At 42.9% G+C, this 26,429-nt stretch overlaps 1 protein-coding gene across 2 annotated transcripts in view; it reads left to right on the forward strand.

Moving 5' to 3' along the window:
* Window positions 1–26,429, forward strand: part of lmx1bb (LIM homeobox transcription factor 1, beta b) — a 68,845-nt gene that overhangs the window by 34,159 nt on the left and 8,257 nt on the right. The gene's annotated exons all lie outside the window — the stretch shown is intronic.

Consider the following 26,429-nt stretch of genomic DNA (forward strand, 5'->3'; position numbering starts at 1 on the left):
TTAGACTGGTGCAGGTCTAAGTGGGACTTATTACTTGTGAGATAAGTGTGGAGATCAACCTGATCCTACTCAGGGAGATATATGAGGTGTCGACACTGCAAGAGTTGCACCTGATCAGGAAATGAATGGTGTGAGGGTACAATTGCGACCCCTGGCCCTCTTTCTTCAACCCACACTGCAGCACACAATATCATTATCTGACTTACAGGGTAAGGGTAGCTTACACTTGCATCTTAAATTCATCCCTGGGAATTTGTTTTCTTGTATTCAAATTTGATTTTATACAGAAATACAGTCAACAAGATCTGTTTTCTCAGTATGAGTCAGTCAGTTTTTCCCTCTCTGATAAGGTATGTGGGGGAAACATTCCTGGTTGGTTGGTATGAGCCTCAGGGCCTACACAAGTCTACCTCCTTCTTTTGAAGTTCCCCGTAATCCTTCTATATCTCTCTCTGAAACATACCTCTGCCCTCTTACCTTTTTATTTATTAGACAATCACTCACCTGTAAAATATGATGAAGATGACATATTAGAGGTCTTCAGGCAGATTGCTGCTGCTGCACATAGATTAATGGCATGGAGAGTGTTTTCTTAAGCACTTAAAACACATTTGAGCTTTACATTAGAAGATACTTACATGCCAAGAGTGTTTGCTCATTGGCCAGGTGCCAAGACATATTTACAAAAGTCAGACCAGATCACTTCGGTCCTGCATATTAACAGTAACCTTAAAACAAAATGATTACACGTTCATTACTGTACATGATATTAGTCATATCAAAATGTATGGTTACTTAACATACTCATCTGCCTTGATATTTAATAATAATGACTTTAAAATACTTTGGTTATTCTTCTGAATAATGTAGCATTAGTTTACATCAGTTTGTTTTATTCCAATTGTATAATGAGGTTTTGGGGACTAAACACACGTGTCAGTGTCTGTTGGTCATCTGATGTGATAAAAAGTCACCGGTTGTTCTTATTGAAGTGAGAGCTGTTGGTTTGACCCCGACATACAGAGAGAGTCTCCTAGGTGGCAGGCATGATTGTCACACAGCTCGGGTAGGTTTTTTAATCATTTGATCTGTGGTGGGGACCTCTCCTGAGACCCGGGCGACGTTTAGCAGTCTGCGGCTCAGGACCCCAGGGCTCGTCTAAGTCATGCCCGTATCTGAGCTGCCGTTATTAGCTCTGCTCTCGAGCGTGCTGCTCATCTCCCCCTCGAGAGTGGCTGAGAAATGGAGAGCGTCGAGCAAGGCTCAGCGGTGGAGGGGCATATAACAGTAATTACTCCATTGATATTCCTCACACAATAATGCTGTCATCAGTCATTTGCATAACCCCGCTCTCTTCACACAGGCAGATGAATGTATATGATATTGTCATGTGCCTCAGGGAGTTTATATTATTTATGGATATATGTTTTTCTCTCCTTTATGCTGCCAGTACTAGAAATACAGACGCTATGATCAAACAGATGCTGGATTGTGTTTAGTTTAGCAGTGCAACACCATATATTGTGTGTTTAACTGTACTGCCCTCTGATACTGTAATCGAATATAATTGTCCTTTAACAGGTCCTTTGGTCTTTCTGCTGACACAATGGAATTTTTCCACAGGGTGATTTGGGTGAATGGGATCAGATTTGTTGGATTTCTCTTTAACACTTTTGATGGGACATCTTGATAGAGAAAATGAGGTACGATGCATTAGGTGGGTGGATGTCCGTGTGTGACACATTCTCCGTCTCTATAGATGAGGGCTGTGGGGGGGTCACTGGATGCCATAGGGCTTTGCCTCAGCCCTCAGTTAATAGGCATTGGTCATAGGCTGTCTCCTCTTTATTTCCTTTGCTCTCCTGCACCTGTCCTCCCAGCCACGTCTCCCGCTGGAGTAGGGCCCTCAGGCACCGCATCATTTGTTGTTGTGAAGAGCCAGGGGGGTGGAGGATGGGTCGACTGAGGAAGATGTGCTTCAGAGAGAAGCCATCGGAAGGGGTGGGAGAAGCAGGCGTTCCAGTCAAATCTCAGCTGCTGAATATTTAATGATGCCTGGAGTGTTTATTTAGTTAGCCTGTCGATTTTTACTGCTCTGTCAATAGAAGATCCCATGTAGCAGCGTGCTGATGATCTTTATTGTCTTGCCTCCCAGGAGAGGCCCGGCGCTAAACGTAATTATGGATTTTCTTCCACTGCAATGTGTTTGATATTTTTACTGATCTAATTTGCAATCTGGTAGTTTATTGTTTGGCATTTTAGTGGCGCTCAAGTGGCGAGGCAAATTTGATTTCCTCATAATTCTTTCTAACATCATTAATGCTGTTAGCACATTTCACAGATCTTAAATAAAGCCAGAGAATCCTCCCATAGATGAAAACATTCATTTTTTATTGTCTCTATCCTATTTTCATTTGACTGATTCTGGTTCTAATTACAAATCATCTCGGTAGTTCAATGTCTATGTGAAATATTACATTATAATAGGATTTGAATGGTGGGTCCCGTTGCTCTGCTAAAGGCATGTACTGCAAGTTCAATAACATGTATAGAGCTTTTGTGGGCATGAGAGGGTGGAATCAGAACAGTATTTCTCTCCCTAACACTGTAGGCCACATTCTCAGAGACAAATGAGGGCATTTCTCACGACAACCACAGAGGGTGTTGAGGCAAAAAATCTATCTTATATTTTTAGAAGGCTGCATTGTGGTCCGGGTGTTTTTGCAACAGAGCTAATGCTGTTAGCATGTAGCTCTGTGAGTGATGTGTTAGTTAGAAGCCCAACATTAGAGCTAGCTAATGATGTTAGCATGTAGCTCTGTGTGAGTGATGTGTTAGTCAGACGCCCAGCAGTAGTGCTAATAGTGTTAGCGTATAGCCCTTGAGAGGGATGTGATCAGTTAGCCAATGATGGAATAGTGTCATGTCACCAAGGCCTGCTTCCTCACTCGAGGAGCTGTCACCTTCATAAGTGGACGAGCAGAATTAGTGATGAAATCTGAGTCCTCCTAATCTGATGGTATGCTTGACACACAAAAGTGAAAAAATAGCCCTCCCAACCAGTGATGAATGAGTAATGGCTACTATAAACAGAGCAGTCAAAGCTGTGTAAGGGAGACGGGACTGATACTCATCTTTCCACCTCATTTTGAACCATTCAATATACCTGCAACTGCAAGTGGTACTTGTAGTCTCTCAAAGTGGGGAAATTTGGTGTCTCAATACATTTACATTACATTTAAGTCATTTAGCAGACGCTCTTATCCAGAGCGACTTACAAATTGGTGCATTCACCTTATGATATCCAGTGGAACAACCACTTTACAATAGTGCATCTAACTCTTTTAAGGGGGGGGGGGGGGGTTAGAAGGATTACTTTATCCTATCCTAGGTATTCCTTAAAGAGGTGGGGTTTCAGGTGTCTCCGGAAGGTGGTGATTGACTCCGCTGACCTGGCGTCGTGAGGGAGTTTGTTCCACCATTGGGGTGCCAGAGCAGCGAACAGTTTTGACTGGGCTGAGCGGGAACTGTACTTCCTCAGAGGTAGGGAGGCGAGCAGGCCAGAGGTGGATGAACGCAGTGCCCTTGTTTGGGTGTAGGGCCTGATCAGAGCCTGAAGGTACGGAGGTGCCGTTCCCCTCACAGCTCCGTAGGCAAGCACCATGGTCTTGTAACGGATGCGAGCTTCAACTGGAAGCCAGTGGAGAGAGCGGAGGAGCGGGGTGACGTGAGAGAACTTGGGAAAGTTGAACACCAGACGGGCTGCGGCGTTCTGGATGAGTTGTAGGGGTTTAATGGCACAGGCAGGGAGCCCAGCCAACAGCGAGTTGCAGTAATCCAGACGGGAGATGACAAGTGCCTGGATTAGGACCTGCGCCGCTTCCTGCGTGAGGCAGGGTCGTACTCTACGAATGTTGTAGAGCATGAACCTACAGGAACGGGTCACCGCCTTGATGTTAGTTGAGAACGACAGGGTGTTGTATAATACATAGGATTCGATTCCTATTATACTTTCTGGCCAGCTATGTCTTTAATAGCTTGGTTGGTTCTAATCTGTTGCATAATCTGTAGCCTCTAGCCTGAGGATCTAGACATAAGGTTAGCTCATCCCTGCTCATCCCTGTAGAATGTATGGCACGAGAGGAGAGTGATGTGAGTGTCATGAAGAGCACACAGCAGCATACCACCAGTGGGGTGACAAGCAGGCCATGTCACACACACACACACACACACACACACACACACACACACACACGCACACATACACACATACACACACACTCCACATATTCACGCCTGACTTTGTTTCCAAAACAAGCATTTGACACGTCAAAGGCAGACCCCGCCGTGTTCAGAGAACCACATCGCATTAGTGCAACCTTTTCTCACCTGACTGACTGACACACTCTTCAGCCATATAGCTAGCAGGATTAGATGGCTATAATTGGGAGCTATGTGTGACTTTTATTTTCTTTAACAACATCAGATAGGAGTCTAGGCTCACTGAACCTATGACCCAAGGGTTGTAGAGGCCACATTGAACAGGGACTGTACTATGGATGCTTAGAATGATATAACAGTGCTACATTTTGTTCTCACCCAATATTAAATTACTTATAGTTATTTATTTCTGGTGTTGCTTGTCTCAAAGTATATATATTTTTAATTGGGGGAGATTATCTAATCAAAATGTCAAAGGTTTATTTGTTTAAACAGATTTGGACCAGTGGGCCTCAACCATGAAATGTGAAAGTAATACCTTAGAATGTCGTATGGAGTGCGATAATAAACATATATACAGCTATCTTAGAGAATTTTCTGATTTATTCACTGATACTGTTGAAATAGTCTAAAGCTCCCACACCCTGTTTTACACTCTGAGCTCTCTGCCATATTTCTGTCTCCACTACCTATAAATTATTGGAATATTATAATCCCATTGAGTTTGATGTTGATTCATATGAAGTACCCACCTCTTAATATGAAGCTCTTTATTAGAGCACACCATGCTCTATAAAACAGTAAACACATTGTTTTTATTTGCAATAATCCCCTCAATTGCTACTGGTTAAACCCTAGCCTGGAACTGACTCCCATTATTGTGTTGAGACATTCCTGACAAAAGACAAAGTCCTCTCTAAGTCCTCTCTAATTGAACACTCTCATTAAATCATTGTGAACTTCCCCTGCTCTCATCTTATGTCGATTGCGGCTTGGGAAGAAACTCTAGTAGAGAATTCAGAGCCCCTCTCAGCCAAATCTGAGCAGAAACCAATCCAGTCTGAGAGATGAGCAATGTTTATCTTCCAGTCTTTCCCCCGATAAAAAAAATATAGTTCCGTTATCAGAAAAGGCGAGAAGGGGGAGAGAGCTAGAAGGAGAGGAGGATTTCACAGGGAGAGGAGAATGTCATCCCTACATAATAGTTTATGATTCATCCCTGCACCTTTGACTAAATAATGAGAGATGACAATTAGAGCAAGCCATGGGAGTAGGAGTCAAAGGGCTGAGATTCCTCTTGGCAGAGGCAGCCCTGTCTGAGTGTGCTCACAGCAAACTCAATCCAGATGTCATGGCCCGTGCTGCCATAAGCCCAGGCTGCTGCCAGAGCAACACAACAGAGCCTTTCTGCCATCCACCGATCCAATCTCTCAGCCTCCGTGCTGCAAACATGACAGGAGACTCTCCTGGAGAGAGCTGGGGACGGGCCCCCCCCAGTCCAAATGAAAGAATTCCAGCTAGCCCCCCTAACAAAGCCAAGGGCTGCAAAGTATCATTTCTGCACATGCTGATTTATCTAACCCTTGGTTTATGTCTGTATCCTTCACCTCCCTCCCTCCCAGCTTTCTCCCTTCTCTCTCCCCTTCTCTGTCTCTATTTCTCACAACTTAAACATGGGAGATCAGTGAAAATATTTGAGGGGTGTGGGAAACACCATCATATACTGTAAGTAGGTCTATAATACATTTACACAGAGCATATTTAAATATCATACATTTAATTAATCCTTATTCATCTATTTCTATTTAATGTCATGCTGAACATCATCTGTTGCTCTATAACACATTTTAGTTATTTCAGCCAATACATAGCTGGGAATCTGATGAGTTCCTTTTTCTTTATTTTCTTCAGAGGGGTTGGAAGGGGGGGGGTGACTTGTCACTCAGCACACCGGCAGCATCAATGGGCCAATACGGGAGAGAAAAGGCCAATAGAGCGCTATTGATATGTTTAACTAATTAGCCGTGATGACGGCAGGTGTGATTGTGGGCATGGCAGTGGGGTCAGCTCGTCATATGGCTGTTAACAGACACGATATTGCACTGTGGCCTGATCTCTCCATTCCCACACAATGGCATTAGAGGCTCCCCAGGGAAATAAAGAGTCCCTCTACCCTATCCCCAGTGCTCTTCAAATTAACTCCCCAGAAGGTTAAGCTCCCGGATTCATAATTATTCAAGCCCTTTCTCCCCATCCACCCTCACCCCCTCTCTGTCCCTGCCACTTCTCCTGAGTGGCACTCGCCTTTTTTGTGGGAAACCTTAGGAATTAGATTAGCTAAGACTGACCTGTGAACATATAGCCAGATGACGGATCCAGCTTGATCTCTGCCTGTCTAGCTGTCTTTCTATCTAATCTAGCTGTCTATCTCTCTGATAGCATGTTATTGCTTGTGTGAAACTCCCTATGGATGAGGCATTTTCTGCCTCACCTTTTCTGTAATTGCATAGGTGTGTGGCTCTCAGAGAGAAGGCCATGGTCATAGATCTAACTTGCATGGATATCTTTATGAGAACAAGAGATGGTAGCTTTTGCTGGTGCTTTAGATGTGAGAGATTACTATTTGTTCCTTTAGCATGTATCAACGTCACAGTCAATACTGTAGTACAGCCAACTAACTGAATGGCATGGTATGAGCATGATGTTACAAAAAAAAAGGAAAATAATACATTGACAGTCCACAAAAAGGAATATTTGAATGCCAATGCGTTATTTTATCTGTATCTAAGCTGTACTGTAATATGTGATTTTTTGGGGCTCTTAGTAGGGTAATAATTTCTTACTCATATCCACCATCTTAAAAGGAATGCTTGTGGTGGTCAGAAGTCAGGCACTGTACTGCTCTTTAAAGCAGCTTCATTTCTAATGTCATCCACAATGATTATGTATGGTTTTCAAGGATTTGACCATTTTGGAGCCATAATGCATTTCTTCCATACAATACTGTATGGATAATCCAGTAGAGGAGAATACCGGAACATTCTGATTTGCTAATAATTGATAGCATAAGAGGCTAACTTGTCTATGTATGCAAACTGAAATATAGTGTAATTCTGCTGCCACTGCAGTCAGTTTTAATCTACAACTATATTTTAGCCTCTGAAATGTATCATTGCCCTTGTGGAAGTACACAGAGACATTATCTGAGAAGCAGAAATACACCCTTAATAGATGTTATGGTTCTCAATCAGTGTAAATCTACTTTGGGTAGGTACCTCTCTCCTCCACCTCTGAAGCAGTGGAGCTGTGTGGGTCTGAAGTCAATTGGGTTTCTCCAGAGGCCTCAGTAATGTAATGAGGAACTGGTCTGAGTCTGACTGAGGGTTGTTGGGCTCCTTCTCTTCTCCACAATCACATAATTAATCTTGTGCTTCTACAATGCACAAGGAGGGAGAAAGAGCTCACCGTCTCCATCTCATGACAGATATGTTTGTATTTGATGCGTCATGGTAGTGTTCTGTGGGTCCTGCATGTCTCCAGTTTTTAAATGGTTTATAAACCCATTCCTTCATGGCCTACAGAGGGTTAGTTACAAAACAACAATGTCCCTTTGGGCCCTATTAGGAGACCGAGAAAAACACACACACTTCTCAACCAGGTACTCTAATGATATGTATGCAGTTTAGATAATGACTGAGAGTGAGATAAAGTGAAATGTGTATTACCGGTAATAGGATCTCCAATGCGCTACCCCTCTTAAGCATCAATGGGCTGTGTATTGTTGCTCTTGTTCCCCCAGTTTACCAGTGGGAGCGTGAGATGAACTGCCAGTGATAAGTATGTCTCTTTAAGTCTTGTTGTAGTGCGGGCTGATTTCCTCAACCAGGAAGTTTAGGACTCAGGCCATAGACATCAACACAACCCACAGCAAATCAAAGCTGGCTTTAGATAAATAACCCCAGAAAACCCCTGACTTGTATAAACACCATGCCCTATATTGGAGAGGGAGGTTCTGCAGTGGCTGAACTCATCGTTTGTTCTCAGCTCTGTTTTTCTTTGTGCTTGCTTTTTTGGGGGGGTGGGGGGTTCTCACATGCATGGTCAATTAGTGATAGATGACACATACCTGGGGCTGTCAGAATGATGGACTTGAGTGGGCTGTTGTCAGAGGTGGAATAGAAGTAGCAGTCATAATAGGAGGTGTCAGGCAGGCCTGTGTGGAAAGGCTTGGGGACCCATAGATGGGTAACATTTCAGAGGCATGATGGAGCCTGGCTCTCCCTTTAAATAGATTAGCTGGCAGTGCTAGACCAGGCCCAGGTCCACCCAGAGGGCCAGGAGGAGAGAGATATACACCACCCCATTACTGTGGAGCTGAGGGTCCAACACAAGCTTCATTAATAATCTGATGATGAATCACTACCTTAATTAACAATTTATAGCTAGTGCCTGATCCCTAGCCTCTTCCTCTCAGCTGACTTCTTAAAGGTTTGTATACAACACTTCCTCATGTATTTCCTTTCTTTAGTGTAGATATGTAGAGAAACTGGTAAAAGACATGGCGATAGTACAAATTGTACAGCGGGTGGTTTGGAATTCCCATAGTTAGAGTCTATGCTGACCATAATATACTACACAACACACATGGCCACATTCATAAAAAAGTGCCATAGTTTACATTGTTACTTAGCAACCAATGTTACCTCTTAACTGCGCATAGGCGTGCAGTAGACCCGAGACTGCTGCGCAACTCCCCTTGGGACACTTACAAAAAAAGATTGACGTTTTAAAACTGCAGTGAAAGTGCAGTAACTGCAGTCGACTGGTGTTTTGGATAGGCGAACTGTTGCCATTTTGAACCGTTTCATGTGTCTGAAGGTACAAACTCTGCCTTCCAGGTGGGCCCAGAGAGTAAATCAAGTGCACTATATGCCTAACGCTGGCCAATCGGATGGCTCAGATTACCATGTCTGCAGTAAAGTAACAGGCATAAAAGAAAGCTACAGCTAAGTTGATACTGTGAGATTTCAAATCGTTTAAAACCATGACTAGAGAGAGACTGTCAACGAATACAGCAAAGAGCTGCTGTTTTTATGAGTGAGTTCATGTTTAAGTTCTTACTCAGCACTGTCAACACTTTGTATTCAACACTTTTATAAGCCACAAAATGCATGTTCTTATTTCCACTCAGCGCAACAAGTACTGCAGCAGTAATGAATGAGTAGGAAAGTGTATCTATAGGCTTGCATTGCATTGAATTTGTGCATGATGCAGAAATAATGCTGTGCGACTCAGTTTCTCCATCAGCTGGAAAATGGTGTCCCTTTTGGTCAGTGGAGGAAAGGGAGAGCGGAGGGATGTTGAGAGGCGGACCCTCAGTCTGCTGCTCTCTCCGTCTGCTGAGACTGACCATCAGATGCAGGCAACTTCAGCCCAGTAAAATACAAAATAATTTAAATATATGCTCACTCAGCTGTGCCTCACAAGTAATAAAACAAAGGATCTATTATCGGTGTGCACATATAGCCTACCTTAAATTTAGAAATATAATTTAAAAACATGGCCTAAACAACAATGCATTGGCAGGGCTATTCAAGCAAAGCCAATATGCGGTGATAATGTACTATATTGGGCCTATAGCTTACTGCACAAACCTCATTGCTACAGTACTGTTTTTAATTGGTTAATGTTGCATAGGCTTATGTTTTTTAAGTAATGTTAAAACATCTGGCTGCTACTGTAGGCTGAATGATAGAACAGCTATTTCCATGTTAAAATGTTATGGAATGCATTTTCTACATTGTTTTTGATGGTAGGCCACTCTGGTATGCATACATTATGATCAAATAGCCACAATAGCCTACTTGACCACTGTTAAAACTGTAACTTAAAGCAGGTACAGCCTCAGTGTTCACAGTAAACGCGGGCTGGAAGTAGCACAGATTTTCACAAAATTCAAGTTTGCTTTCTAAAATTTTGTCAGTGTCGAAAACAATTAGCGGGAACATTGGTAGCAACGCACTACTACCACTACTACTACTACTAGTAGTAGTACTTTTACAGATCCACTGTCTCATTTGCCCAGTCATGCAACTTATAAACTTCATCTCCACTGTTAATTATCTCTTATCTAATTATCTCATTATCTCCAACATTTGCAACATTGTTGCAAAATATGAAATTCGATCTCCGTTGTGTCCCATAATAATGAACGTGTCGGGAGTCGGGAAGAGACAGACAAGCTGCTTTTCTCAGCCAGTCGAAATCATGAATCCGCATAATTTTATGGATATATACAAAGAAATGTCAATAGAAAAACAGGTGAAACGCAACAAAATGCAGCTAGTTTGCCATATTTCCAGCTTCATTCTGAAGTGATTGTGTTAGCTGTGTAGTTGGCTAGCTAGCAAGGGGGAAGAGCTTCCATAGCAACCATTTTTGTTGTTGCCATAGCTACCTGCAAAGTTCTGGAACTATCAACCAGCGCTTGGGTAGTTTTGCTTTACGTGGCAGTCAATACGAATAGAACTAACGACCAGAAAATGCCTAAAATTGCACTTGCCAACCATTGTGAGTGAATGTAGCGTCATGTTTTGTGGAAAAATGTATGGTTTAGTAAAGAATCGTGCTTTTCAATGCTGGTAACCCGTTGTATAAAAGCAATAATACACTCGAGTCCATGTGTTATGACATTTTTATCATGCATTATTGCTTAAATGTATGATGCCATGCTTAAACAGATGGATGGAGCAGTTGGCAAATAAAGGAAAAAATATCTCAAATGCACTATACCTTTTTTACTTTTACTCCTGTGTGCTGTGGTTCTTCATATTTTGGGGGTTTTGTTTCAAATATTTTTTATCATTTTCACCAAAATGTTATTTTTTTTGCATGTGAGTGAGTACATGCGGGGTCAAATTTCTTAAACTCTTAACTAGATAAGGGAGGGGCTAATTAAATCAAATTCATTATCCTCAGCTTCAGAAATCAAGCAGTTGTATTGGAAATAAGGTTAGTCTCTCCCTCATCCATCATGCCCTAACTAACCAATTTACAGGCCAGCCTTTTGCATGCAGCATTATTACCTTGTCATAAACAGTTACCTTTAAAATCCTTGAATCAAGCAGTGATAGCAGGAGCTTTTATCACATTAGTATGTGCTACTGTGTCAGCCTCTTTCTGCCTAAGATAAAGTACACTCCAAATAATCCTATTACCAATGCTGGGCAGAGACAGTGCAAACGACCACTAGTTAAAGCTGCCTGATAATTCCCCATAATTAAGATGTATTGTCTCCCACATAAAGGCTTTTTAAATAGGAATATGGTGCTATTTCACTAAACAACGACATATTTTCCCCTTTATTTTAAATGTTTATGCAAATGTCTTTTAAATGCACAGAGTTTGGTGGATGGCTGTTCCCGCGTCTACATCCTCACGTTTTTGTCTGACGTGTCAATAAGTGAATGCCGGTCTCATGTTGCCTTTTGACTGTGTGGACTGACTGTTCTGACCACATTAGACACACTCCCAGCGTTCTAATTCTGCAGCTGCGTGTGTCAAGTCACACTGTGACCATTGTCTGAGGGACACAAAAGCCACAAAAATGTATACTCCCAGCTCAATTGAACTGCCTCACTGTTTGTCTCTCATGACAAAACCAGAGGTTCTACCATCTACACATCTTTGAGACACACACTAGAGTCTGATAACACACTAGAGTCACACTAGAGTCTGATAACACACTAGAGTCACACTAGAGTCTGATAACACACTAGAGTCACACTAGTCTGATAACTTATATTTTGTTTGGAACCATGGTGGTCACAGCATGGTCACAGTGTGTTGTGGATATTATTTATAAGGGTGCACCATAGGGCCAGCAGCCCTTAAAACCCATTCAGTGATGAAAGCGTACTCAGAAGCACATGGGGCTTGTCTTCCACTCTATGCTGGGAAGTGAATTACTGAGTGACAATCTGGAGAGGGAGAGAGGAATCAGAGAGGTGTGTGTGTGTGTGTGTGTGTGTGTGTGTGTGTGTGTGTGTGTGTGTGTGTGTGTGTGTGTGTGTGTGTGTGTGTGTGTGTGTGTGTGTGTGTGTGTGTGTGTGTGTGTGTGTGTGTGTGTGTGAGGGATAGGACAGGGTGGGGGGGCTCATCACTCAGTGTTTACTCACAGTAAATTGAGTTGAAATAATGGTGTTTCTCTGAGGCCAGACAATGGCCCAGGCCGCGGGCCGTGGGCTCAGGCTGTGGCAGAGCTGGACCAGGGCACTCCAAATGAAAGACTGGGCCTTGGGCCATGGTGACACCAGTCGTGAAGCAGACACCCCTCTGACAGGCACCTGGGAAGGACAGTGGGGGAGGGGTGGGGAGGTAGGAGTGTGGGGGTGACAAGGCCTCAGGGCTCTGTCATTAGGGTATAGAGGTGGGAGGTGGAGAGAAGGGCGACTGCCCTAAGGATAGGAGAGCTGCAGGCCCTGGTGGCGCAGGGGGCCACACACCCCCTCACCCCCCTGGGACTGACCTCGGCTGGTGGGGCGCATCGTCCTTTTAGCCACTCAGCACGTCCCCATAACCTCTGGCTGGGTCTGTGCTTCACCACCCCTACCTGCTGGGTGCTTATATGCATATTGTGTGTGTGTGGGTGCTTGTGTGCATTTCCCCCTACTTTTCTGTGTGTTTCAGATGCTTTTCATTAGCTTTAAGCTCTGCGTCTTCCCCTTTATTTATCATTCTGTAACATAAAGTGCCGCCACTGCATTATATAAACAGCTGCTTTTTGTAAGCAGGGCCAGAGAATGGGCTGCTCCCAGGCACGATGAGGGGGCTGCACGTGCCCAAAGGGAGTGTAAAATTGGCTTGTGAATACACACCCTTTCACTAGCTGAGAGGGATCACCAAGGTTGTCAGTGTAGGAGGATACATTCACTGTCACCCTTTCTGAAGAGAAATCGAGATCCATATCAGTTGTTTTGTATAGTGAGTGGTGTTTGGTAGACAAGCCACATTCACTGCACATACAGCTGGTACAACGTCACATACCCTAGAAAGGTTGGATCTCTGTTAACCAGGATTCATCCTCTTACCTCACAGCTGATGGCACTTACAGGGTATGTTTAGAAAGAAGTCCTGCTGAGGTGTTTTTGGCCTCAAAAGACTTCTAACTAAATGGGTCAAATCCCTTGGTGGACAGTCAGAGGGGTAGTTTGCAGTCAGGAGCCATGGTTAAACCAGTGAGATGTGTTGTGGTCAGTGCTGGTAGGGAATGTTGGGAGTCAGTGTGTGGGTTGGATTGTGGGGAGAGTGGACATGCTCTGCCATGCTTTAACGTTCCTCTCAGTGCCTCGAAGGCTCCACGTGAGAATTTTGTCCAACCTGTTCTCTTCCAGCTGGAGTGATTCACACAAGCACTCAGCCAACCGCATGAAAGAGAGCTGTGTGTGTGTGTGTGTGTTGTGTGTGTGTGTGTGTGTGTGTGTGTGTGTGTGTGTGTGTGTGTGTGTGTGTGTGTGTGTGTGTGTGTGTGTGTGTGTGTGTGCGTGCATCCAACTCACATCCATAGTTCAGTGAGTTACGAAAATGTTGTGTGGGGGGGGGGGGGGGGCATCTCAGACAGACAACTCCATTGCCAGATCTCTGGAGGCGAAATGCATGCTTGAATACTTGAAGACATGAACAGAATAGCCTCACGGTAACATAAGATGGCAACAAGTAGGGTGGAAAAAACCCATTCAAGATGAAACACACAAACATACCTCCTATTCAGATATACCAATACAAGTTTCAGCAAGTAAGGGACAACTCAGACAATTATTTATTGTTCTTTTGGGGTTGTTATTTGTTCCTTGCACAATATCTAAACATTACAGTATGTTACTCTCATCGCTGTGATGCAGAGAAATTGCTTTTCATGGTTTTCTCTCTATATTGCAGCACATTTGATGTTCTTTATGCTGTTGTTATAGAAACTTCTGGGCTCTCTGCACATAGTAAATGCAGCCTAATCATTCCAGTTTCACAAAGGGAAAATACTACTCCTCAGGTGCTGTGGCATTTTCAAGATGGAAGGTTTAAAACACAGAACACAGAACACAGGCCTTTAATATTTCTGCTGCTTTACAGTATACAATACAAAGTCTGCAATATTTCCTAACAATAACATTTACAACACTATTTATTTGGTCAATAAATAGTGTTGTAAATGTTATTTTAGGAAATATTGCAGACTTTGTATTGTATACTGTAAAGCATCAGAAATATTAAAGGCCCAGTGCAGTCAAAATTCCGTTTTCCTGTGTTTTGTATTATATTGTACAACAGCTGATGAAATTGTTACCCAGAAATTATTTGATATTGAGATAAAAAAAAAAATCTGCATTGTGCCGTTAAGGCTTAATATCTGCAAACAAGGATTTAATTGCTAACCCTCTCATTGCCTGCAGTAACTTACCTCTTAATGAATCTGTGCAGACCTTTCCAAGTGATTTTATGATTGCCCTCTCATTTGATGATTGCCTCTCAGGGAAAATGCTGAATATTCCTCTCTGATTGTCATCCCTTACTCCAATTACATAACAGTGTCAAATCAAATGCGTTAGCATTTGAAAATAACCCAATACCTAATAAAGTGGTATTTGAGTGCAGGATTTTCTTCCATCGTTTTGATTTGGAGTGGCACCAGACCAGTTCTGTGACTGTATATCTGTGTGTAAAACAAAACCAAGTCATGTCCATGTTTCAGTTGTATTATCATACCATAACTGACCTCGTTATGGCATTGCTGGTCTATGCGTCATGGTGCAGCTTTGGCAGAAGGTCCAGAATGCTTTAGCTAGTCAGTTTCCTGCTTCCCCTAACATTCCAGAGGAATCCTGGGCCATCGCTCTATCTGATCTTATTCTCTGCAGTTTCAGTCTCTCTCTTTAAAAGCTTGCAGCTCCCTGTCATTGGTGCAGTGATATATGAGTGACAATTCTTTGTCAACAAAATGAAAGCACCTGACTTCAGCCTTTATGTGCACATATAGTCCATCTATTTTAGAACACAGACAGTACGTCACAATGTCAATCTTCAGTAAATTGCATGTTTTGTGTGAATGCTTCACTTCATGAATTCACATTTTTTGTATTTAAATCTTCCTCAATTGGCTCCTCTCTTACAAAACATAGACAATACAGAGATATTCAGGCACTGAAAAGCTTTGTGATCTCACAATGAACATTTTCATTTGCCTCGGCCAAAGACACTTGATATTTATAGGTGGTCTGTAGGCAGAACAGCGGAGTAGATTGTGCTTTTGGGGGGAAACAGCAGGTTTTTGGTTAGCTCTGTGGTGTGTGTGTGCCCCTCTCTCTGTCTGACACATTCCAACACTGTCCCCCTTCTCCAAGGCTCTGAGATACCAGTTGGTTTCTATGGCTACGGCCATACATTCATGCCAGCCCTTCACACTAAATACATATTTGTTTGTCTAGTGTAACTATGTCACACAAAACTTGTTTTAGCATAACACCTGCTAATCTTGGATTTAGTATTTTGAAGGGGCCTGCGGATCAGAAATTCAAATATATTCTTTGTATGCTAATCTCAGTGTTAATCCCTGGCCTTTGGGTCCTGAAACATCCTGTCATTGAAAAATATAGTTTTTTTTCTCCATTGGCTTTCTCTATCCCATCCTGTCCCACTCTCTCTCATTTGTTCTCTCTATCATTTTACATTGTCTGTGGCTTCATCTTCTAAAGCTTTTGCTAACCCTGTCAAGAAAAGGCCTTTCATTATCTTTTTTGAGAGAACCAGAGTTTACAGACGTCCCTTCAGTGAACTCTGTCCCTAGAAGAAGCAGCAATGGGATTTTGAGTAAACCTCCTCCTCTCCCATCAGCATCCCAGACATCTCCCTGGTTAATGTGTGCTGTGCTCCCTGCCTAGAACATGTCCTTTAAAGAACACTGCCTCTGTGTCCTGGCTGTGGCAGGGATGCTGTGGTGTCCTCACGCTGAGACCCTCCAGGACATCCATCACAAACATGTTATAGCTCCTGCCAATGTTGCCATAATTTCCAACAAAACAATCTTTAACCAGATCTCTTAAGAGCCTTACTACAGTATGGTTATTAAGTTGCCTGCCTGCACTCTGGGCATATCCTGTCAAAACCTTCTTGGAATTAATACTGCACGTTTTTAAGGTAGTCTTTTGTAAATTGTATGACATTATGAAATTATATAAATCGGATACAATATCTGTATAGTAGATTTAATTTTACAGCCCAAATACTTTTTCAGAGTCAACTAGGGGAGTCAGATGAGCAGCTGTTGACTGTATTTCTCTGTGTGCTATGCTGTTCACAGCTAGTTGCCAACCTGCAGTATGCCTATTAAATGTGCATTTGTGTACTTAGCCAGACAGGAACATGAGGGCTGAAGGGGGATGTTCAATTCCGGACCATTGAGAATGAATTAAATATATTTCGAATTTCTGTGATAATTGTGCTGGAAATGTAACATTTTGTTTTAGATTTCTTCTAATCAGTACTTTTCTGTAATTATCGATAATACCCAAGGATAATTAAAGCTGATCTCCATCCAAAGTGATATCAAACCAGTGGATCAGAGCAGTCTGAGTTTAGAGGTTTATGTCGCTAAGAAAGACAGAATCAGTGGAGAGAGGGAAAAAGCAGGAACACAAACAGACCAGTTGGGCTCCCATGGACAATAGCTAAGCCCTGGCTGCCTGGGATTCTTCTCTTATGACTGATTTTAGGCTGAATCTCTGTTGAATAAATTGAGCCCTTCACCCAACAATCCACCATCACAATAATCACCACCTCATTGCTGATAATTAAAACCTGGGCAAACACTTGTCTGCACCAATATCCTAACGATGAGCGGAAGCAGAGGGGCAAAACACACTTGTGATTCTCTTCCAGATTGTCTGCCTCTCCCGCTCTACCTATTAATCCAGTGTCTTTTCAGCCATGGTAAACTCCACAAGATGGACAGGGCATGGTTTGTGGTAGAGGGGCAGGCTCCATTGGCCTCTGCATGGAGCTGTGGAATTTTTCATTAGTGAATAGCTGGGTCACAAGTGGATCCAAAGCCGTTTTAATATTGTGTTCGCCCACAGATTAGGAGCTGAGAAAAGAAACCAACGCGTGATGTTCTCCACCAGACCCTGTCTTTCCATATTTGCAGAGCACCTCATATTACTGTTTGTTTTATTTCTTAGTCCAGGACCCTCTGGGGTCAATAGTAATTATAAAGCCCTCTGCTCCAAATGTTTATTTTTAACTATTTCACCGCTGAATGTAAAAGCTGATGTTCCATATCTATTTCCCCCCAAAATGTCCCAAAATATAATTCTAGGTTTTTGTTGTTAGAATCCCATTATTTAATACATTTAAACAACCATGTGCATCTTGATTCCTAGGAGTGCTTCTGTATTGTGTTGAGTTGAGTTTATAGAGTTTATAGTTTTTTTGTGTCTTGAACATTTCGTCTTAGATTGGTGTTTGATAGAGGATCAGGTTATTCATCATCAAAGACCTCCATCTTTACTTACAGAAAAAAAAAACTGGAACTTTAGCCATTACTATTGGTTTATTTTATGAACTGTACTTTTGAAGGATGATGTCAGCTCTCAGATGCAGTGGGTGGTAATGAGCACACAGGCCCAGAGCCTCCTCAGACCTAACTGCTGCCCTAAGTACAGCAGGCCTCAGATCCACTGTCATAAGAGCCGACTGTATCTGTGGGCAGTTATAGGCAGCAGTATACTCCAAAACATCTTAGAACTATGTATCCAACTGTAGCTAGCCATCACCAGCTCCCTCTCTCAAAAGAAGCAATCACCCAGGATGCCTCATTGAGTGGGCCAAGCCCCTAATGGGGGGTCTGCTACACCTCACCTAGATTAGCTTGGAAGGGACAGACAGAGAGAGGCCCTCAATAGAGTTATTAAAAATATAAAATGGGTGCGGAGGAATTTACAGTGGCTTTAAATGGGAGCTATCCCCAGCCCTCGCTCTGTTCTCGTCAGCTCTCATTTGCAGAGCATGTGCTGTTAAGATGTCAAATCTCCAGCAGGGCGGCAGGTGAGATGGGCCATACAAACAGTTTCAGTTACTTTCAGCTAGACTAACTGGTTTGGAGTGAGAAGAAGCAGAGCACTCTTAATACCAGTCTGGTAATTCACAGCCTTCGGCCTCATTTGTAGAGGAGTAAATTCAGCTGTTTTGAATCCAAGATAAAGGTCCAGTTTAGAGACAGTTACAATTACATAATGGACCTAAACCTTTAGACCAGGGATTGGCAACTTTTATGGGGGTGGGGGCCACAACAAACAAAAAAACATTAAGTTGAGACCGACTGGGGAAATAAATACAAAATTGGAACTCAGTCGGTCTTCCCAGAGCCGCCAGTTGCCTATTCCTGCTTTAGACAGTCGGGTGATTACCGTGAATATTATGCTATTAATTAGCAAATGTACATGTAGATGCAATACTCAGGAAGGTAATCTATTCTATGTATCGTAAGACTAGCGTATTTTAGTGATTTTTTTTCTTCTTCACCCACTCTATTACTCAGAGGGAGTGATGACACTGAAGGGCTTGAATGTGATGTTGCATTGAGCATCCACCTTCAGAAACTACAGCTGTCCAAACAGCACTTGTGTAGCTGGCTGCCTGCTCATTGGCTTAGTTGTGTACTCAGCCTCTTCTGCTGGCCAGCCATTTCACTGTCCTTTCACATTTCAACACTAGCTTTTCTCTCACTGTGTGCTACAGATGTAAGATCTTAATTTGATCACTCTTGTTGCTAAGAATTTTCCTGCAGCGCAGGAAATACAAATGAGCTTTGTGATTTGCATACATTCACTGAAAACCAACAATAACACATGGTTGTATTAACAGTATTGCACTTTTCATGTAACCTACTTTTGTTCAGCTAATAGCCTGACCACCGATCAAGCAACATTATGGACTAAATGTTCAAATCATGTTGCTGCAGAATTAGTTTGCTGTGAAAATATATGTCAAATAAAGATCCCAAACCTGTAGAAGTACAACTCTTTCCCTAACATGCATAGAACGCTATCCCACTCGCTCTCTTGACTACAGAGTGAAAAAGATAGAGGTTAACTGTATGGTGTTAATTTGCTTCTGTTATAAACTCACGGGAAAGATGGTGATAACATAGCAGAAGCAGGCCTTTAAACTCAACAACAACACAATGGGACTCCATATGTCAGACTTAAGTAGCCAACGGGTTGATCAATGACTGGAGGAATGTGGGTGTTGTTCTTGGCTCTGTTTTCTGATGCTTGGTGCCGCAGAATGTCTTGTAAATGATAGACATAGCATTACGATAGGCAGCAGTGACATTTTCCTATAGGTGTGATGAGGCTCACCCAGGTCCTTTTATTCTCCCACAGTTGACTGTCAGGTGGTGCCCACAGGGTTTACAGTGTCTGGGGATCCTGGAAGACCAACATGCTATAGTAGAGTACACCTCCACAAACAAATTGCAATTTTAAGGAAACAAACAGCAGCTATAGAAGTTGATACATTTTTCCATATAAAGCGATGTGAAGATTTAATATTGATATCAAAGACGACATGACACAACTGACTAAAAGCAGAGGACTGTTGTGTATAGTTGTGTAATACAGTGATATTGCCCAAACTAATATGACTAGCTGGCTGTCTGTGTGGCCAGAGGCTTGACTGAAGAAATCTCTCCGTATTCCAGTATATAGGAAATCGTGTTGTCATAGAAATACTGTGTTAATTTGAGCCAGACCGGCAGTGGGGGTCAAGTGACAAGAATAACACCTCCTCATCCCAGACTGTGGTTCATTATATAATGTTTTAAACAGTGATATCGCAAAATTGTAATTTTGGGGCAGGTGCATATGAGCTATTATGTAGCTTGCTTCAACAAGGTATCTTAGCAAATGGCAGTCTGGTGAGAGAGTTGTTACATTCAGCAGACACTCTTAACCAGAGACTTTCAGGAGCATTTAGGGTTAAGTTCCTTGCTCATATTTATCACCTAGTCGGCTCAGGGATTCAAACCAGCAACCTTTCGGTTACTGGCCCAACCCTCTTAACCGCTAGGCTACCTGCCACCCGTTGTTGTGATGGAAAAGGCCCCTTTGGGCCATTAGTGGTGTGCACATTTTCCTCTAATGCGTTTTACTTTTACCTGCTGGGAGTTTAATTAAAAAACAGAGGCTCAATTTAAAGCCCATTACTATGCTAATGTATTAAGAGTGGGGAGGGAGGTGATTAAGCAGCTTTTAGAGCTGACTGGAGCTGGCCCTGGGGACTAGAAGGATGGCATTTCTTATTTGGCTTCATTACTTTCTACACGTATCTATTTACACCAACCTAAGATACATGCTGAGACCTTACTGCTATTGAGCCATATCCTTTAGGATTATTAAAAGTAATGCTGCTCTAGATTACAATTGGATTGAGAGTAAATGAACAAGTTTTGTGTTGATTTGGTTATGATGACAGTCCATACTCTCCCATGTCAATGTAAGCAATTAGACAAAGTAGGGTTGTGGTTCAGGCTGCTATATTTAGAGCATGTGCCTCTGTGATCTAACATAGAGGGTGCTGTATGTAGTAACCAACACAATTGTACATAAAGTCATTTTCTAAAAGGTGAAATAAAGTTGAAAAGGATCGCCTTTATTCATCATTGCATGAAAATAAATCCACAACCAGTAAATCTGTTCAACTGTAAACCTCATCCTCATATGCACGTTGTTACATGCTGACCACACTGCTCGCGTCACGTGTGTGAGCGTTGCAAAATAAATGTACACATACATGTTTATTGAATCATTGCACTCACACTGCTTGAGCTTGTCAACGAGCGTCTGCGTAGCTAGGCGCTAAAATAGAACTTGGTTCTATTTGTGACGCTCGACGCACTGCAGGTCCTGCCTCTCCCATCTCCTCATTGGTTTTTAGGAGCATATACCCACGTGGGGGATTGAAAGATGAACTGAGGTCCACACTCCAGTCCAGTTGGTGGTGGTAATGCACCTTAAAGTGTGTTGCCAACCGCCATATAAAGTCCAAAGAAAAAGAAGAGGTCTGAAGGAGGAGAGATTACTAGAAACGAACTCGGTTCACCGTTTTATCTGTGGATTAATTGTTGGAGTAGAGGACCTTGTGCATTTCAGGTAAAACAGCAACCATACATAGCTAGCTAAATTGCCATAAATGTTTAATGCTTTTCAATCTGTCCCAAATTAATATAATTGGTTCAGAGTTTGTTTTGATATTTCAACCTGCGTGACCTGATCAACGCGGACGCACCCGCGCATGTGTTCTGGTCAGCATGTTACACTCCAGACTTCATTGGAACAGAGTTACCATGGAGCTGCTGTTTATTGGAGCTGTTATGGAGCTGCTGTTTATCAGTAACTTTGGCCTCTGGTCTCCCCCTTCTCAACCTTCTCTCCCTCCACCCTTCTCCTTGGTCTCCAGGACACAGGCAGCTTGAGCTGTTGTTGGGCTGCAGTGGAGATGGATAGTTGGAGAGAAAGGTCAAGCCAGAGATGTAGCCTGTAAATAAATCAATGAACTTCCAGCCATGCAGTGTTGCCCGGTCGCTCCACAGGTCGTCAGTCTGCAATCAGTGTCCGGAGGCCTTCCTGTGGCTGTGACCCTGGCCTATACACCTCATCTCTCACGTCTGGCTGATTGACATGGCTACCCTCACAGGCCCACACGCTTCCTAGTGAAACAAGGAGGATCTTCAAAGTGATAGTTTACAGCTGTTCTGTGGGTTAATCCTGATCCTCTCTTTCTTTTGAAGGGGATGCGGTGACATAATAGCCTGGGCTATTCTTCACTAAATTGTTATGCTATTTCTCTGGTTGTTCAATAGCAAAGGGGGAGTAGGTGAGATGAGAACATGTGTTGCTAAATGTACCATGATTATCAAACCACAAACTCCTCCATACCTCTCTCTCTCCTCTGGCCTCCTCTTTTATCTCACCCACTCACCCTGATCCTTATCACTGCGGTAGAAGCATTGAAAGTAATGTCTTTAGTGGGAAATCATTGGCAACATGTGGTGAAAGCTTAAGATGTTGTCACACTTTAAATTGCCTGTAATCAGTTCAAAGGGAAAGTTCATACTTCTCCAGCGGGCTTTAGCAGGAGAAAGAAAGAAGAGGAACAGGGAGGTGAAAACCCACGACTCCCCAAGGCTGAGGCTTCTCAGCTGCACTGAGCTTAGCCTTTGACCATGCAGGGATATTTTTTGAAATATCTTTATCTGACAAAGCTTGTCAAAAAGTTTTGTCTTCTCCATCTGAAGAGGTGCTTTGAGGGTTCATAGCTGCACCATATCGAATACAACTATGCTGTAGTAGTAGGGCCAAGCTCTAACCAGGTGAGAGTCTGGGTTCTTGTGAATCTCAACTGATAGAATGTGTACATGACAGAGAGAGAGAGTGAGGGAAGAGAGATGGTGAGAGACGTAAGGATGGAAGGAGGAATTGTGTGGACAAAGGATTGGAAGGAGATAATGATTCCCCTGGGAGCCCTCTTAAAGGTATCTGCTGAGAGTATGTCTTCTTCTAGTGATGAGGTCCAATGCTGAGAAGGCCTGGGTAAATGTTGACACTTTGCTGCTGGAATCGTGATCATCGTGATCATCACACAGGAGGGTCTTATGGGCTAATCCGTGCGCTCAGGTGTGGTAGGAGAGAAACACAGATCCTGACTGCAAATTAAAGGAGGGACAGAGGATCCTGCTGGTGGTCCTTTTTTTGGTCCCTGCTCTATCTCTGTCCTCAGTAAACGTACAGCACACCTGCTCTATCTCTGTCCTCAGTAAACGTACAGGACACCTGCTCTCTCTGTCCTCAGTAAACGTACAGGACACCTGCTCTCTCTGTCCTCAGTAAACGTACAGGACACCTGCTCTATCTCTGTCCTCAGTAAACGTACAGCACACCTGCTCTGTCTTCAGTAAACATACAGGACAGCGGCTGACCACACAACAAACTTCCTACCTCATCTTCCAGAGGGGTTAATATTGGCAGCAGAAGAAACTGATTGATCTTTGGCAGATAGATTTGATTGAGTCAGTTGGTCATTGTTTTGTCTGAGTCATAATCATATTTATACGTTTGGATGAAAGTAATAAACTAACAATGCTGGCCCAACAACTCTTGCATCTCTTCCCTCTTGCCCCATTAGGCCTAGCCTACACTACAAACTGCAGACCCTGTTCTTCTTATGTGTGGAGTCAGCACAACCAAGTTGATGTGTTTATTATAGTATTTTTATGGATCAGCGTAATCATCATAATCCACGTCTTTCCCTTGTCTCCCGTGGGCATATTCTCCCCACCGCCTGGGCCTCTATCTGCTAATCAGGTAATGTTAGGGAGGTTGAATGGCGTGCCTCCCCCTGGTCGGCCTTCACTGCTCACACACTGGTGTTGTTTTAAAGAGCATTCTTTAGGAGCTGAACTTGGAAAGGTATTAAAGCGGGATTAGGGTCCTCCACAATCCAGTGCTTGTGTCATTCAGGGAGCTGTGTTCTCTTCTCTGCACCGTGTCCCTCCACCCCCTTTCTGTTTGATTGTGGCTAGCCACGGGAGTCGGAGTGACTAGGCCTTTCAAAGGAGAGAGGTAGGGTTAAATCCCTAGTCCAGTGCTCCCTGCTAATTCCCCTTGTTCCTTAGAGAAGGATTTACTTCTGCTGCCAGCTTCTGAAAGGCCCTCTCTGCCCATCCGAAAAGTCGCCGTTGCCTTCCTGTGGAGGTGTGGTTGCCATAGAAGGGGCGTCATGCATGGATATTCCATCTGAACCCCACTGAGAATGGGGAACAGGGGCCGACAACAGGCTAGAAGTCCGGATTAGAGCAGAGGACAAAGCGGGACAGGAAGATTCCAGAAGGGACAAATAGGAATTACAGCACCAAAAATAATGCAAAGTGACAGAGAGGGGAAATAGAAAAATAATGGCTTACAAGATTAGAATCAGAGAGGAAAAGAAAGAGAAAGAAAAGAAGGGTCTGAATAAGAATGTTTTCATCTGGGTGAGAAGATTTGAGAGAGCGGTTGAAGGTGAATGTGAAATCCGGGACATATCAAACCATACTAACAAGTCATTTCCTCTGCCTTTATACTCTCAGACTAAGACGCCAATCATTAGCTAAACATTAGAGCTGGACCTCTGGGCTGGTCTCCACACATTCATTCCCCCATGTCCCTCAATCCCAGCATGCAACAGTTAGACAGTCCTTTCTAAAGCTATGAATGATTATTGATCTATCTTTGAAAAAGCAGGTGAAAATGTGGATTTGTGTAAACAGGGATAGGCAATTTTCCAAGCAACTGCATGGTTGATCCACGAGGGCTATCAGTGTTACTGATCTCTTTTTGTTTTACGCGTATATTTTTTGTGGTAGATTTTGGATGTTTGATGTACCTGCTATAATCTTTTGATACGCAATGCATGACTATTCATATTAGGCGATCATTAAGGTTGTATGAATAGCATATTTTGTTGTGATCACAGTAATTTCATTGTTGAACAGATATGCGTAATGTAGGTCAGCAGGTTGTTTTCACAAGAAGTCAGCGTGTTTGCAAAAAGTCATTTTTTTAAGGGATTATCCTCAAGGTTTTTCCATAGTTGAATAATAATCTTCTTAACGTATTGTAATAAATGACAGATTAAAGGATTTCATCAATCCTACGTGGGCTAATTTTGATATCTCTGTTGTTTTTCCATTATAGTGAGAAGTTCCAATAGCCTAGTTGGTTGGAGCACAGTGTGGGAAAATTAAGGTCGGAGGCTAGTTTTCACACTCAGGTCAAATGTGTTCGCCTCTTTGGATAATAATGCCATATTTTCTATTAAACATTATATTTGGAGGTTATAATCATTCAGAAAATGGCATAGTTGCTCTATTATCAATGTCAATGATCAATTGTGTGATGATACTATTGGATAGCTTGTAAAATGACCCATCCACTGGAGTAGAACCAGTCTGATTTGTAGTGCAGTCTGATCTGTAGTACAGTCTGATCTGTAGTACAGTCTGATTTGTAGTACAGTCTGATTTGTAGTACAGTCTGATTTGTAGTACAGTCTGATTTGTAGTACAGTCTGATTTGTAGTACAGTCTGATCTGTAGTAAATGGCAGCTCAAAGATGGACCTAATATGAGATGTTGAGACAAGAGACAGCAACCAAACATGTACTATCTTGTTTCAACCATGCAAACAGCTGCTCTACTGAACTGTGTGGCAGACAAACTCCCTAGCAGTTTTAAATCAGCATCTACAATAACATTAGCATGACAAAACCTTCCCTGGGTTACTCTCCCCTCATATTTACACATATTCATCACTATCGCTCATCCCTGTCCTGAAACAGCAGATTATGTCAATTGCTGTGCTCTCTCCCTTGCACAATGAAATAGATGTTCACCAGAAATAGATAGGCGGCTGCCAGCTGTCCTCCAAACCAACGCAAACAAAGAGCACAATAGTAAATCCAGCTTCAAGGCTGGCCAAGATCAAGCACACTCTCTGTTTCCTTGCTCCAGCTAATGGGGCTCCTTCTGAACGACAACAAATGAATTAAAAACTCTCCCAGCAACCAATAAAACAATACAAACAGTTTTACATCTTCATGAAAGGACAGAAAGGAAGATGGAGGTGTTGTCTGGGTACTGGTAATGTTGCAATGTACCATAGAGGCTGGTTTAGGATGGCCAGATGAGGTCTGATATGTAGGAGGAGAAGAATAAACAGATATAGTGGGTGTAGAATAGAATGGGGAGGGGACACAATGGGCATGTTCCACTTCTAGGCATTACTCAAACGGACCATGCTGACAACCTATTGCAACAGTTACATAGGGCCAAATATATCAGATGCTAATCCGACAGAGAAACAGTGATTACGATAAACAAGTGAAAAAGACTTGTGTAGGGTTTTAATGTGTGGATTCTAATTGAGCATTATAACTGACTGATCCCAGTGTTGGCCAGCTGTCTGAGGCTAAGAGGCATTTGGGTGCCCATGACCGAGCGCTGTTGGTGTGGCGTGGGGCTGGGGCAACACTAGGCACTTTAACACATGAGCTCTAGTCAAAAGAATCACTTACTGGTACTGGCTGCCCACAGGATCAGTCCACAGCCTCCTGCTCCCTGCCCC

The sequence above is a fragment of the Salvelinus alpinus genome, chromosome 5, assembly GCF_045679555.1.
Source record: "Salvelinus alpinus chromosome 5, SLU_Salpinus.1, whole genome shotgun sequence".
In the NCBI taxonomy this organism is placed as follows: domain Eukaryota; kingdom Metazoa; phylum Chordata; class Actinopteri; order Salmoniformes; family Salmonidae; genus Salvelinus; species Salvelinus alpinus.